We start from the raw sequence: 14,323 nt of genomic DNA, 5'->3' as shown, positions 1-14,323 counted from the left end.
TTTGTCCCCATCCAAGAGAGTAGGTGAGACAGAGCCACACATTGCTTCCTGTGCTTCTTACTGAATATTAAGCGCACAACCAATATCAGATGCAATACACTTTTTAGGAGAACGTAATCAAACTTGCACATGTGTAGGAACTGTAGTGCTGATGCTATCAGTTAGAACTGATAGGGTGAACTGGCAGAGAAGCGGATGAGTCAAGTTTATTTTGATAATGCTCTGAGTCCAGATGTGGTGAATGTGAGTCTCTTCACCCATGAAACAATTTAATGGCCCCTGTCTTCTTGGCTAGTTGAGCAGTAATCGTCACAATAGGTGTGTTATTTGTCTGGGAAGTGGCTCTGGCCAACAGATAAGGTAGGACCAAAGTCATTCCCATCTGATTTCATCAGGCATCTAAAGCTTTGCTCAATCAGTTATTGCCTTACGTGTTTTCCGTTGACAGGCAGGCTGCTCCTGAAATCCAACCTGACTATTGTTTAGATAGAGGACCCTAATGGACTCATCTGGAGAAAGTGTTTGTCTAGATATATCTTTGTTGTATCATGGTGTACCCTTGTTAGCTGGTCTATTGCTTTTCAGATGGTGTGTTTATGTGCAAGGCATTTTAAGGAGGTTTTCATTGACCAATTACAGAGTGATAGGTTAATGCCACTTTCTCTTTGAACAAAGTCATACACTTTATGTGAAAGCTTGGTCACTATCATTTACTACTGTGTTAGCTGTGTGAATAAAGGTATATTTAACCATCTGACACTATGCCATTGGAAATGTCAGGTGCATATTGAAAAGATAATGTTCAAGTGGTACACACATTTTCTATTGTTTATATAGTTACATAATTTATCGAAAATATTTAGGAAAGATGTTTTGCTGTCCAGTAAATTATACAACACAAACATTGAAACATAATCTTATTACGCTCACATACAGTTAACAAAACATTGCACAAATTGTAACCAGGCATGGACAAGGTGGACAGGATAATGTCCCGTAATGTGTTGGACTACTGCATGTGGACAGAGTGCTCCTTTTTGTGGCCAGTGCTAAGTAGCCTCCTGTCATTGTCCAGCATGGCAGCTGGGCTGGCCTGGGATAGTCTGGTAGGTTTGTTCATCAGGGTTGGAGTGTTACCCAATGGATTTAACAGGGTTAAAAACCTAAGGAGAGAAAAAAACAACTTAAGTGTTTTTTAAATCCGCTGCTAAGTTAACCCAAGTCTTGTAACCTAGTCGGTATACAGTATAACATATGAACCAGAAGACTGATCTACCTGCTGAAGTTAGGATGGATAAAAAGATGTCCACACAGTGAGGCCCAGGCCGGAGTGCTAATACCCAGGGTTCCCACAGAGTCAGGCGCATACACTGAGGCTGTGTATCGGGCTCCCCCCCAGGATGGCTCCACCACAGAGGCCTGGTGCAAGGGGACATCCAGGTAAACACCCAGGGAGTTGATTAAAGGTAGCCCAGGGAGGGAGCTCAACACTCCAGCCTTCTCGTTCTTACGCCACTTGGCTCTGCGGTTCTGAAACCAAACCTAGACACAAGAGTGGAGAAAAGCCAAGAGTCTATAATGGTCTCGTGACAACAAAAACATTAGCTGGCCGGAAGCAAGCGTGCATTAAGAGATTTGGTTCTGGGTTGCCGAGATTAAGAGTGTATTGATGGATCCATGACTGAATAATATCTGTTGCAGCATCATATTAACTCAGTACTAAATAAGAACCAGCTCCAAGGCCAAGCAACATATCTTTGTGAAGTTTATGAATGGCAAAAACAAATGATTGAGCAAGTATCTGTACCTGGACTCTTGCCTCTGTTAAAGTTAGATGTGTCGCCAGTTCTTCTCTAGGGAAAAAAGAGACATTGATCTATGAACAGTTTAAACAGTTCTTTATAGTTAACATTATTGAACAGTAAAGATATGTCGTAGTATAAAACTAAGAGTAACAAAGACTCCCACTACTAATGTCAATAACTAGTAGTAATGATAGAATATAATGTTTACCTGGCAAAAATGTCTGGATAATGAGATTTGCAGAAAGCCCTCTCCAGTTGTTCCAGCTGGAAGTTAGTAAAAGTGGTGCGATAACGTCGTTGCTTCCTTGAGTGTCCACCTGAACTTGGTGCTTTCAGCTGCTCTGTTTGGTTTCTGTTGGAGCCAAACTCTGTCCCTCTGTTAGTATTTACTGTCATCTCTTTCCTAGTATCTTGTAGCTGTGAAGTGTGTTTGTTCTCCTCGGGAGCAATATGATCTGTTATTGATATCTGCTTGGACTTGTTGGATTGATTCTCAGTCTCTTTGAGAGATGTTGGACCCATGGAATCCACTGTTTGAAATATGTACACAGTTATCTATCATGTGAACAGAATTCTCTTCACCTATTTGGAAATCTCACCAACACAATTTCCCCTGCGCCACTTACAAAAGTTAATTGACAATCTTCCAAATGTTGGTTTTGAAACAAATGGCACGTACCTTCTCTGCTGATCCCAGTGTCTTTATTCACACCTTTGCTCAGAATGGAATCAATCAAATAAGATGATGCAAATGGGAATGTCTCTATCCCATGTGATGACTGGGGTTTAGAAGACCCCCTCATAGTTGTCTCAATCATTTGTCCTTTACAGATTTCACAGTTACTCTGACAGAGTCAGCTGTCTACAAAGCATTGACTCTCAAATAGTGGAAACTGTGCTGCTTTTTATTGGCCCATCACTGTAGTGTTATCAATGACTTTAGCATTTTTACTTTTCCATTTGGCAGGAAAGGGAACAGTAGAGGTAGGAGGAAGATGTTTGTGTCCACTTGTTTGTGAATGTCTATTGATAGCCCTACTTGATCTATATTGTGCAAACAAAGTAATACTACTATCATTACTAAAATACATTTTAGTAGCAGCTCTAGTAAAAGTGAAAGCAGCAAACAGTAGAAATGACGCTTTCTCTTTGAGATAAAGTTATAATAGGTTATTTAATCATAGATCCTAAATATATTATTATGGAGGACTTCCGTTTACTTGCAATATGATTTCACTCAATTAGGACTTTTATAACACCAAATAAGCACGTTTATTGATGATGGGAGATGGGTGCTCCCTAGTGGCCACCTGTGGAACTGAGTGTGGAACGAAAAAGGATGAGATCTGAACTGCATGATTATTGTACATCATTTTTAGCAGTGACATACATGTCCAAATTAAGCATATCTTTGTTGAAATCTGTCACATATTTGTCTTGTATACATTCAACACCAGATCTAATGAGACAAATAGTCCTATAAAGTCTGAAGTGACTCTTTCCTGCATTTCTACATGCTCCGTTTGTCAATAAATTCATTGGCTACAGATGGAACTCTTTCCTCTTGTAAATTTTTTACAAGTGAGTCTGTGTGGATTCTATCTATAAAGATGTTTTATTACCCTGAGCATGGTATGTCATGCTGGCAGCGGCAGGACAGAGGTTTCCATCATTGCAGCATTCTCCATCAACAGCTACAGTGCTGCTGTGCTACAGAGAGCTTTTGGTGAGTCAAAGCTCTCACATAGGCTCTTCAAGTAAGCTCAGTCTTAAAGCTTGCTCATTGGTGCAGAATTCAGAATGTTGTGACTGATTGTTGTCCATACAGCACAAATCAGTCCAAACATAGGAGGGCTTTCCCAGAATAATGTAATTAATTATTCAAACATATATTGGACACCCACATTAATAGATACATTCCAAACACTCCTGGGGCTATTTGAAAAAAGGAATATGAAAATCAGTTTATTTAATTTCATCAGTGAGGAGGCAGACATATGGAGGCCAGCCTAAAATTAGGTGTTAATGCTGTTTAATGGAAGCATGGAGGGGGCTCTGATGAATGTACAGGAGAACTCTGCCTCTTCATGATTTATGACAAGGACTATTTGTAGGGAAGTAGTAGGAAGGGCTCCAATTTGAAATCCCCAACCTCAATTTGTCATGCAGACAGAGGGTGTCAATATTGCCATTCACATCCATTTGGAATCCCAGCCAGCCTGTCCTTCAATTAGCCAGCTATAGCCTGCTCCATGCTGCACAGCTTTTTTGCTGCCACTTTGAAAATACCAGCATACCGACTGACTAATTGACCAAGCACTCTTTTTTGATGTTAGAAGGATGCTGTTCATTTGGCCAATGTGTGAATGCTTGAAATGTGAAAAGTGGTAATGTGCACCAGCATGGCTTCACTTATGCAAATCATATTTTTGAATTAACATGCCACTGGAATGGATATTTTACATAAATTGATTTGAATCATTGAGGATAATGTGAAATCGGTGAGTGTGTGCGGTGTGTGTGTGCACTCGGGCAGGGGGTGCGAGTGTGGCGTTTGTGGGCGTGCGTGTGCAGTGCATCACCGTGTTTGATTTTCAAGTCAACAAATTCGAAAACAAACAATCTGAACCATTTTCTACCAGATTATGTCAGTTTATTATAACGTGTCCTATGATGTTGCTGTAAGGGTCAAATAATAATTTCCCAACAGTTACTGTGGTTCATTGCCACTGGATGGCAGTAGTATACCATGTGGAATAATGTCATAGTTAAATTCTAAATGTATATTTGAATGACTTTACATTTAATCCACAGGAATGACCCTTATGTTTAAAATGCAACTTGAGCACACAATGAATACATAAATATTCACCAAATGGTAGTGCTCATAAGGGCTTACCTTAGATTTCTCTTCTCTTGTGAGATAGGAAACCTCTTTGCTTCACATTGACACGTACTACTTTTGTCACCAAGCCAAAGATGAATGCTTCAAAGTAAAGTTGGATCATTGCTCAGAACCATATCCGTGCTCTGCCCAAGTGGCAGTCAGTCAAACACCTCTGGGATCTGTGTTTTTGTGACAAAAGACAACAGTGTGCTGAGCCCTTACGAAGATGTTAAGCGGAAAAATGTAAATGTGTATCGAGAGAATGGGAAGAGAAGGGGTGACTCCTTGGGTTCTTGGTAGGAAAAGATAAGTGTTGAAAGTCAGATTTATAAATTCTGACAGAAAGGACTCTTACACCTTGCTCCAAGATTGTGGAAAAACAAGTTATTTTCTGTTAAAGTACAATGCAAAGGATTTTTTCAACTGCAATCCCATTCAATCTACTGACCCCCAATCCACCACTGTGCACTCTTCTCTTCCCTGTAATGTCTGACGTCTTTTGTAATGCCAAATGCATTATCTCTCAAATTAAATATTGATCTAAGCATGCCAGCATGGAAACATTTGATTATAATCGTTCATCACATTTCTTTTTGCTTCAGCTACTTTTCTACTTTCACAGTTTATGTTTCTGTGTGTTCAGATCAGCATATTGCCCCATGGCAGCATTCACGATTCCCCCATTAGAGTCCTTTGAGGACTGACCTGCAGAGTGTGTCCTCGTCCTTTCCTGTCATCCTGCGCTACACTGGGTGTCCTCCCCCTCCATCCCTCTATCTCTCCATCCCTCCATCCCAGGTGGTCTGGTTGATGAACCCGAGGCAGAGAGAGACAGAGAGACAGGGACAGAGATAGGAGACTTCCTCCTCGAAATACTGCTGGGTCATCTTGATCACTCGCCAATTTGCTGTCGGAATTCAAATTAAAAACTTGGTGTGAATTAGGTAGTTTTATGTCTCTGCATGACAGCTTTTTATATTAAATGGTTTACAAGAATCACATTGTTTATCATGGGAGCAGGTTGTCATGCATATGAATGAGGCCCAGGTGTTAATCCCACGCTGGTTCCTTTTCCAGGCACATCTCCTTATTACAACCCGCTCTCTCATATTTCACTAGAAGTGTTTGCTTTAATAATTACCTCAAAACACCACTGTCAGTTGGCCTTCCGTACTATTAGCCCCAAGGCAATGTTGGTTCAATTACATCCTACATTTTGCTATACATCGGTTTTCATTGGTCTGAACTGTTTTGAAAGGTTTAAATATCGTGTAATTTTGCAGCTCTTTGATGGTTAATACTGATTTAGATACAGCACAAAGTCATTGGACATTCTGTCTCTCTCTCCATTGAAAGTCTGATAGAAGAAGGCAGCCATGTGTTTGACACAGTTTTTCTAACACTCATTTAGGGCCGATTATTGGCCCTTTATGGGCTGTGAAGTGCTGATTTGCTGGGCAGCAGGGAGTCAAACTTAGTGTGCCATAAACCTGATGGTGCATTACAACATCTTTAATATGCAATAACGGTTGAGTGAGGACAAAGATACTCTCAGTGTAAGAGCAATAACTCATTGAGAGTCTTGTTAACTGTACTTTATCTATCTACTGTGTGGGTTGTTTTCCGTGTGTTTGCTTGTAAACTCCTCAAAAAGAACAACATCGCACATGTTGTGTAATGATTGTAGCTACAGTAATGAGCATCAAGTGTATACACAGTATGTTGTTTCAAAGGCCCAGTGAAGTCAAAAACGTTATTTCCCTATGTTTTATGTATATTTCCACACTGAGTTTGTAGTATTACTGTGAAATTGTATTACTGAGATAAAAAAAAAAATCCAATACTGTAAAACTATTTGGTGGAATGTCTTGAATTTTGTCTTGAAGACAACGTTAATTTGCTCTGACTCTAGTGTTCCATTTGTACATGCACATTTGTGGGGCACAACAAAAAAGAAGCCAAGCCAAGCATCACACATTTCCCGCTAAATTCACGTTCGCCTCTGTGTCTCATTCAATTGAGTTCTGACCACTACCTCCACACAGGCGCGCTGAGTGCGCAGTTGCGCTCACAAGCTCACGTTAGGCCTACAAAAATAAATGCCTATAAAAGCATATCTAACTGATGGGATACACAAGCTACATTCCTTGCCAAATGATTATAGTTTTATCACAAATTCAAAATAAACTGGTTGATTGAAGTAGGAAAATATGTGCTCCAATATGTTTTTTGTGGACCCCAGAAAGAATAGCTGCTGCTTCTGCAAATGCTAATGGGGATCCGAATATACCAAAAAACAACAAGCTGCAGTTTTGTAATAGTTTTGTAATAATTGCATCCAGTCTATTTTCCGCTTAGGCTACTTTGCGAACTGCAAGTGCCATTTAGGATTAGCCTAAGCTAGACAGGTTGCACACTGAAAATATGTTATAATATTAGCTTGATAAAGACAAAGAGTATATTTGAATCACAATTATTAAGCATAGGCCTACTCACCAAACAGATGGTGTGGCCATAATTCATCACCATGCAGTGTTCAATGTGGAATTGTTCATCCATTTAGAAAATTCCAATGAACAGGCAGAATAAACTAAATGGAACGTCTGTATATCGAAAAGAAGACAGATTATGTTTGGTAACCCTGAAAAACGTGTCTTTCAACTCACCAAACTGAGCCCCCCTTCAAATGATCACTCTTTGAGAAAAACTGTTCCAGACGAGAGATACCCATCACTTCACACTGGCAACTTTTTTCATTTGGAAAAATATTCTGTTCTATTTTATTCTGTTATGTTACATCCTGCTTTACTATAAAATTGGTGTGTCTTGACAGTGATAAGGGCTCGGAAAATAAGATGGTTTGTCTTCTAAATTAACAAAACAAGGCTATGCCATTGCACAGCCTTAGGCTTCTACAAGCAAGTGCCACTGCTGAGGTTACTGGATTTTTGAAGATTGTGTTCCATGATATAATAGAACCAGTTGATATTACGGTTCCAATAAATTCATCTTAAATGGCACTTGCTTATTTATTGACTGAATATGTATGGGGCAATTTAGCAATTAGGATTTGTTATCTGTAATGGTTATGATAAATTAGGCATTGTTGCGCACTGTTGGCATATAGATAAATGTGCGCACATTTGTTTTCTAGTGCGGACCTTATGTTCTAAAAATGTATATACTTTTTTCATTCGATTACTCAAAAAATGTTTTGTCTGAGAACAGACAAAAAATGTCAAATGCCCATCCCTACCCCCTCCCCATTCAGACCACTCCCAGGCAGTCCTAGCTAAATTCTTGCTTAAGAAATTGCTCTTTGCTAAGAAGCTATTTTTGTCTATTTTTGACCAATATAATTGAAAACAATTACAGTAAGGTACTTTATTGTTACCCAGAAATGATTTGATGTTGAGATAAAAATGGCTGCATTGGACCTTTAAGTCAGGGTTCTATTGGTCATAGTTTACACAATACAATCCACATTTGCATGTGAACGACACTCTCTGTAGCACCTAGACATGTTTAATTATCATGGAACGTATTGACTCATAAACCCTGACTACTCCTTGAGTAGTTCTATCTATGAAGGCTATAACACTTCTTTCCCACTATACCCTCAACGTACAGTATATTTATTAGATTGTGAATTATGGAAAGGAGAAATTAGGCTACATTATCAATCTACATCACATATCAGAATCAGTCTATCATCGATATCTAAACAGAAAGTTCCCTTTTCCTCTTCTTTTCTCTGGGAAAACAAGTTTTTCCTCTTCAGGCAAACCCCAAATTTTGCTGTAGCTTGCATAATTGAAAAGTAATTAAAACAAGCAATAGTCATATTTCCGGCTGTGAAAATGAATTCAGAAGCAGGATTCAGCCTCAGTGCAGATACGAAGAACTACACATTCAATTTCATTTTCTGTATATATTTCTTAATCTTGACAGTAATCTGTGGTCTCTGAAGCCAGCCATAGCGAGGCAGCAGTTTAAACAACTGTATTTCTGCTGTCTTTGTTTATCTAAGAGAAATGCAATTTAGGCTAGAGACACATACTGTAGTGTGGGCTTTTCTCCCACTCTTTGGACTTAATAAATTTCATGACAAGCTGGGCTACATTTTGATTAGAGCGATGTTCCTAGCTTTAGCAATAAGGTGGGTATAATACACTGTCTGCTGAAGGAAAATACAATTGTTTCTTTTAATAAATGTGTTGCACTGGCTGTACATCTAGCTGAATACGATTTAGGGACCAGTGTTTTAGAAGAGTCTCAGACCTTATGAGCCACCTTTGTTCACAGGTTCTGTCTGTGTTTCAAATAATTGAACACTAATTACAACCATCAAACACATTTTGCTCTCGCTGCAACAGATCTGTGCCCCTTCAGGTCTCACAGTGTACAACATAACCAGGCTGTTTACTTCTGTTATTGCAGCTTGTATTAGTTTCCTGTTGTTGCCTGTGTCATTGGAGAGTAGTAGTGGTAGTTTATTTATTTTATGGTGCTAATAAAAACATGCATTTCATACATTTAGCTAAACACAGCAAATGTTCATCCGCAGTCCCTGACTAAACATACAGTGACTAAATACATAAACATAGCCAAGTACACATCACTCATACAGTATTTTTGTAGGATATAACAGATTAAAACAAATACAGGAAACATAAAATACAACAAATGATACAATAAGTACAGGTCACATCATAAAACACATTGAGACTTGAGTGCATTAAGAATAGGTCATTGTGTGCAGGATTGATGCACCTTGATCTATGCTTAGACCTCCATGGAGAAGGATTTAAAGTCGCGAGTGCTTCTTAAGGTAGAAGGGAGAGAATTCCATTTCCTGACTTCCTGAAGGTGCGTTCCCTTTTAGGAAAGACAGTCTCCTCTTGTGGAGGTCAGGGTAACTATGCTGTTTTTTTAAGAGCTTATTATGACAAAATCTTTCAAAGGTAGGATGCAACATTGTTGATAACCTTATAAACTAGACATATATCTGAGAAAAACATAGTCCAAAAAACAAGTCCAAATGTAACAAATCTTTACTTGGGGGAATATTACAGTGATGGTAATGATGTGATTTCCTGTCCAGGATCTTCAGTGCTTGGTTGTATAGAGATCGAAAGGGTTACATTGTTGTTTCATTGGCTTGAGACCAGCTGTTGATACAATAGGACACGTGCAAAAAAATCTTTGCGTATATTCCTGATGTATCAAATATTTGAAAGACTATATCTGAATTTGCTGGACAATTTTGTATTTATTTATTTCACCTTTATTTAACCAGGTAGGCAAGTTGAGAACAAGTTCTCATTTACAACTGCGACCTGGCCAAGATAAAGCAAAGCAGTTCGACACATATAACAACACAGAGTTACACATGGAGTAAAACAAACATACAGTACAAAAATGAGTCTATATACAATGTGAGCAAATGAGGTGAGATAAGGGAGGTAAAGGCAATAAATAGACCATGGTGGCGAAGTAAATACAATATAGCAATTAAAACACTGGAATGGTAGATTTGACAGTAGATGAGTGTGCAAAGTAGAAATGCTGGGGTGCAAAGGAGCAAAATAAATAAATAAATACAGTAGGGGAAGAGGCAGTTGTTTGGGCTATTTATAGATGGGCTATGTACAGGTGCAGTGATCTGTGAGCAGCTCTGACAATTGGTACTTAAAGCTAGTGAGGGAGATAAATGTTTCCAGTTTCAGAGATTTTTTTAGTTCGTTCCAGTCATTGGCAGCAGAGAACTGGAAGGAGAGGCGGCCAAAGGAGGAATTGGCTTTGGGGGTGACAAGTGAGATATATCTGCTGGAACGCGTGCTACGGGTGGGTGCAGCTATGGTGACCAGCGAGCAGAGATAAGGCAAGACTTTACCTAACAGGGTCTTGTAGATGACCTGGAGCCAGTGGGTTTGGCGACGAGTATGTGTTTTTTAAAGTTCAAAGTAGGGTCTAGGATAATGCCCAGTTATTTAAACTCGGTGATCCTATATGAGGAAATCAGTCAATTGAAATCAATTATTTGGGCCCTAATCTATGTATTTCACATGACTGGGAATACAGATATGCATCTGTTACCTTAAAAAAAGGGCCTCACAACGGGCCTCACCATCTCATCACTGTATTTTTGTGCATTCAAATTGCCATCAATAAAATGCAATTGAGTTCGTTGTCCGTAGGTAATGTCGGAATGTCTTGAATAGGGTACGGGAATAGGGTCTGGGAAAAATTAAGACTTTTATAAACGCATCTCATGCAATTCTGACTGGAGACTTTGGCAGAATCTTTTTTAATACCACACAAACGATTGAAATGGCACTGACAAACTGAGAATCTGAGATCAATTAAAACAACCTTGTCTTGGCTGTGTGCTTAGGGTCATTGTCTTGTTGGAACGTGAACCTTCACCCCAGTCTTAGGTCCTGAGCGCTCTGGAGCAGGTTTTCCTTCAAGGATCTCTTTGTACTTTGCTCCGTTCATCTTTCCCTCGATCCTGAGTAGTCTCCCAGTCCCTGCCGCTGAAAAACATTCCCACAGCATGATGATGCCAACACCATTTTTTTTTTTATATATATAGCCTTTATTTAACTAGGCAAGTCAGTTAAGAACAAATTCTTATTTTCAATGATGGCCTAGGAACAGTGGGTTAACTGCCTTGTTCAGGGGCAGAACGACAGATGTTCACCTTGTCAGCTCAGGGATTCAATCTTGCAACCTTTCGGTTACTAGTCCAACGCTCTAACCACTAGGCTACCTGCCGCACCATGCTTCACCGTAGGGATGGTGCCAAGTTTCCTCCAGACATGACGCTTGGCATTCAGGCCAAGGAGTTCAATCTTGGTTTCATCAGACCAGAGAATCTTGTTTCTCATGGTCTGAGAGTCTTTAGGTGTCTTTTGGCAAACTCCAAGTGGGCTGTCATGTGACTTTTACTGAGGAGTGGCTTCCGTCTGGCCAGGCCTGATTGGTAGAGTGCTGCAGAGATGGTTGTCATCTCCAGAGTTCACAGAGGAAGACATTGAAGACTGGCGGTGGCCACTGTGTTCTTGGGGGCATTCAATGCTGCAGAAATGTTTTGGTGTCCTTCCCCAGATCTGTGCCTGGACACAATCCTGTCTCGGAGCAGCCAGATGTTAGAGTGGCCAGACGGGAGCCAAAAGGCACCTAAAGGACTCTCAGACCATGAGAAACAAGATTCCCTACAGTGGTTTTGAGACAAGTCTCTGAATGTCCTTGAGTGGCCCAGCCAGATCCCAGACTTGAACCCGATCGAACATCTCTGGAGAGACCTGAAAATAACTGTTCAGCGACGCTTCCCATCCAACTTGAATGAGCTTGAGAGGATATGCAGAGAAGAATGGGAGAAACTCCCCAAATACAGGTGTGCCAAGCTTGTAGCATCATACCCAAGAACACTCAAGGCTGTAATTGCTGCCAAAGGTGCTTCAACAAAGTATTGAGTAAAGGGTCCGAATACTTATGTAAATGTGAACATTTCTGCAAACCTGTTTTTGCTTTGTTGTTATGGGGTATTGTGCGTAGATTGATGAGATTAAAAAAACAAAAACAATTTTAGAATAAGGCTGTAACAATAAAATGAGGAAAAAGTCAAGGGGTTTGAATACTTTCAAAATGCACTGTGAATTCTAATGACTATATGTATAATGTTCAAGTCTCCTACATTTTCTATCTAGTAGCAGATTTCTCTCTCTTCTCTTATTTCAGTAGCCTGTTGCAGAGGATCCCCAGAAGATTCTTTCTCTCCTCCAGTTCAGAGTTGGCAGATAATGCAGGTGAAGGGTTAAATTTCACCTTTGCATAACTCTTCTGTATGGGATGGCATTGCATATTCTGTCGATGAGTAGGAAAGGGTCGAGGTGGCTCCTTTGGATGAAGGGGGAAGGGTCGATGTGGCTTCTCTGGATGTGGGGGAAGGGTCGACGTGGCTCTTCTGGATGAGGGGAAAGTGTCGACGTGGCTTCTCTGGATGAGGTGGAAGGCTCGACGGGGTTTCTCTGGATGAGGGGAGGGGTCGACGTGGTTCCTCTGGAATGATGGCAGAAGGGTCGACGTGGCTCTTCTGCATGAGGGCGGAAGGGCCGATGTGGCCCCTCTGGATGAGGGGGGAAGGTTCGACATGGCTCCTCTGGATGAGGTGGAAGGGTGGACGTGGCTCCTCCTGAACTACCACAGTTCCACTGTCATAAATGCTCATGGTTAATTTGGGAATATCAAGTTCTGTGTCCTTATTTATAATAATTTATAAATACCTTCAGGCTCTGATCAGGCCCTACACCCAAACAAGGGCACTGTGTTCATCCACCACTGGCCTGCTGGCCCCCCTACCTCTGAGGAAGCACAGTTCCCGCTCAGCCCAGTCAAAACTGTTCGCTGCTCTGGCACCCCAATGGTGGAACAAGCTCCCTCACGACGCCAGGACAGCGGAGTCAATCACCACCTTCCGGAGACACCTGAAACCCCACCTCTTTAAGGAATACCTAGGATAGGATAAAGTAATCCTTCTAACCCCCCCCCCCTTAAAAGATTTAGATGCACTATTGTAAAGTGGTTGTTCCACTGGATATCATAAGGTGAATGCACCATTTTGTAAGTCGCTCTGGATAAGAGCGTCTGCTAAATGACTTAAATGTAAATGTAAATGTAATTTGAGATCCATTATTGATATCCTTTTCTCACACATTAGGATAGGATCTCCACTGCACTGTTATCCATATGGCTGATCTATCAGTGTGGAATTTCATTTTTGTGTTGGTCCTTTTGTTCTTTGTTTTGGTAAAATCAGCATAAAGGGACTCAAAGTTGTTTGTAATTCTTGGCATCTGTACTTTGTAATTCTCCATGGCAACTCATTGGACATTGCTTCTCTTGAACAATGCTGGGATGATGTTTTTTTGAATAAGGCCTTTTGTTAGTTTTTGAAATTTTTCAATTGTAGTTTATACAATTATTGAAATAATAAAATATTATGAAATATAATAATAATACTGACTTATAGTAAGATACAATTATGCTCAATTAAGTATCATTACAGGAGTAGGCCTACCTCCCCTTCAAGTGTCTCAAGTTTCCTCACAAGTTTTCCTTACAGATAGGGTTACTGATTGTAATTTTATTATCCTCCAGAGATAAATTACTCTTGTAAATTCTTTGAGCACTTGTTTGTCAATACTTTAGTCCTTTCCTGTAGTCCTTCAGTCCATATAGTTGTTCTCAGAAGATTTCAGTGATTTGTTAGCTTTTCCTGAAGTTGATAAATCCTCTAATTGGTCCTGTTGTTGGAAAAAGTTATCTTCCTTTTACAAAAAAATATACATTTGTAGTTTATGATAAGTATATTTAAAAAAAAAATGTACATTTAGGGTGGGTTGCCCCAATGTGGATTAACACTTAACCTGGGTTAAATCAAGGTTTATCTATTAATCTTGTTGCACCAAACGTTAAACCTAGTTTTAAATAAATCCTAGTTAAATCTAATCCTTCTTCTAAACTAAGTTTAATTTTGACTTTTGACCAAGATAAAATGTAATGGTGTTGCTCCATTGTTTGAAAACAAATTTAAATGTAGTTTTGGGATTAAATCTAAACTGCT

The sequence above is a fragment of the Salmo salar genome, chromosome ssa05 (assembly GCF_905237065.1).
Source record: "Salmo salar chromosome ssa05, Ssal_v3.1, whole genome shotgun sequence".
In the NCBI taxonomy this organism is placed as follows: Eukaryota; Metazoa; Chordata; class Actinopteri; order Salmoniformes; family Salmonidae; genus Salmo; species Salmo salar.
The sequence above is the reverse complement of the archived record's forward strand: the minus strand, read 5'-3'. Positions refer to the sequence as shown.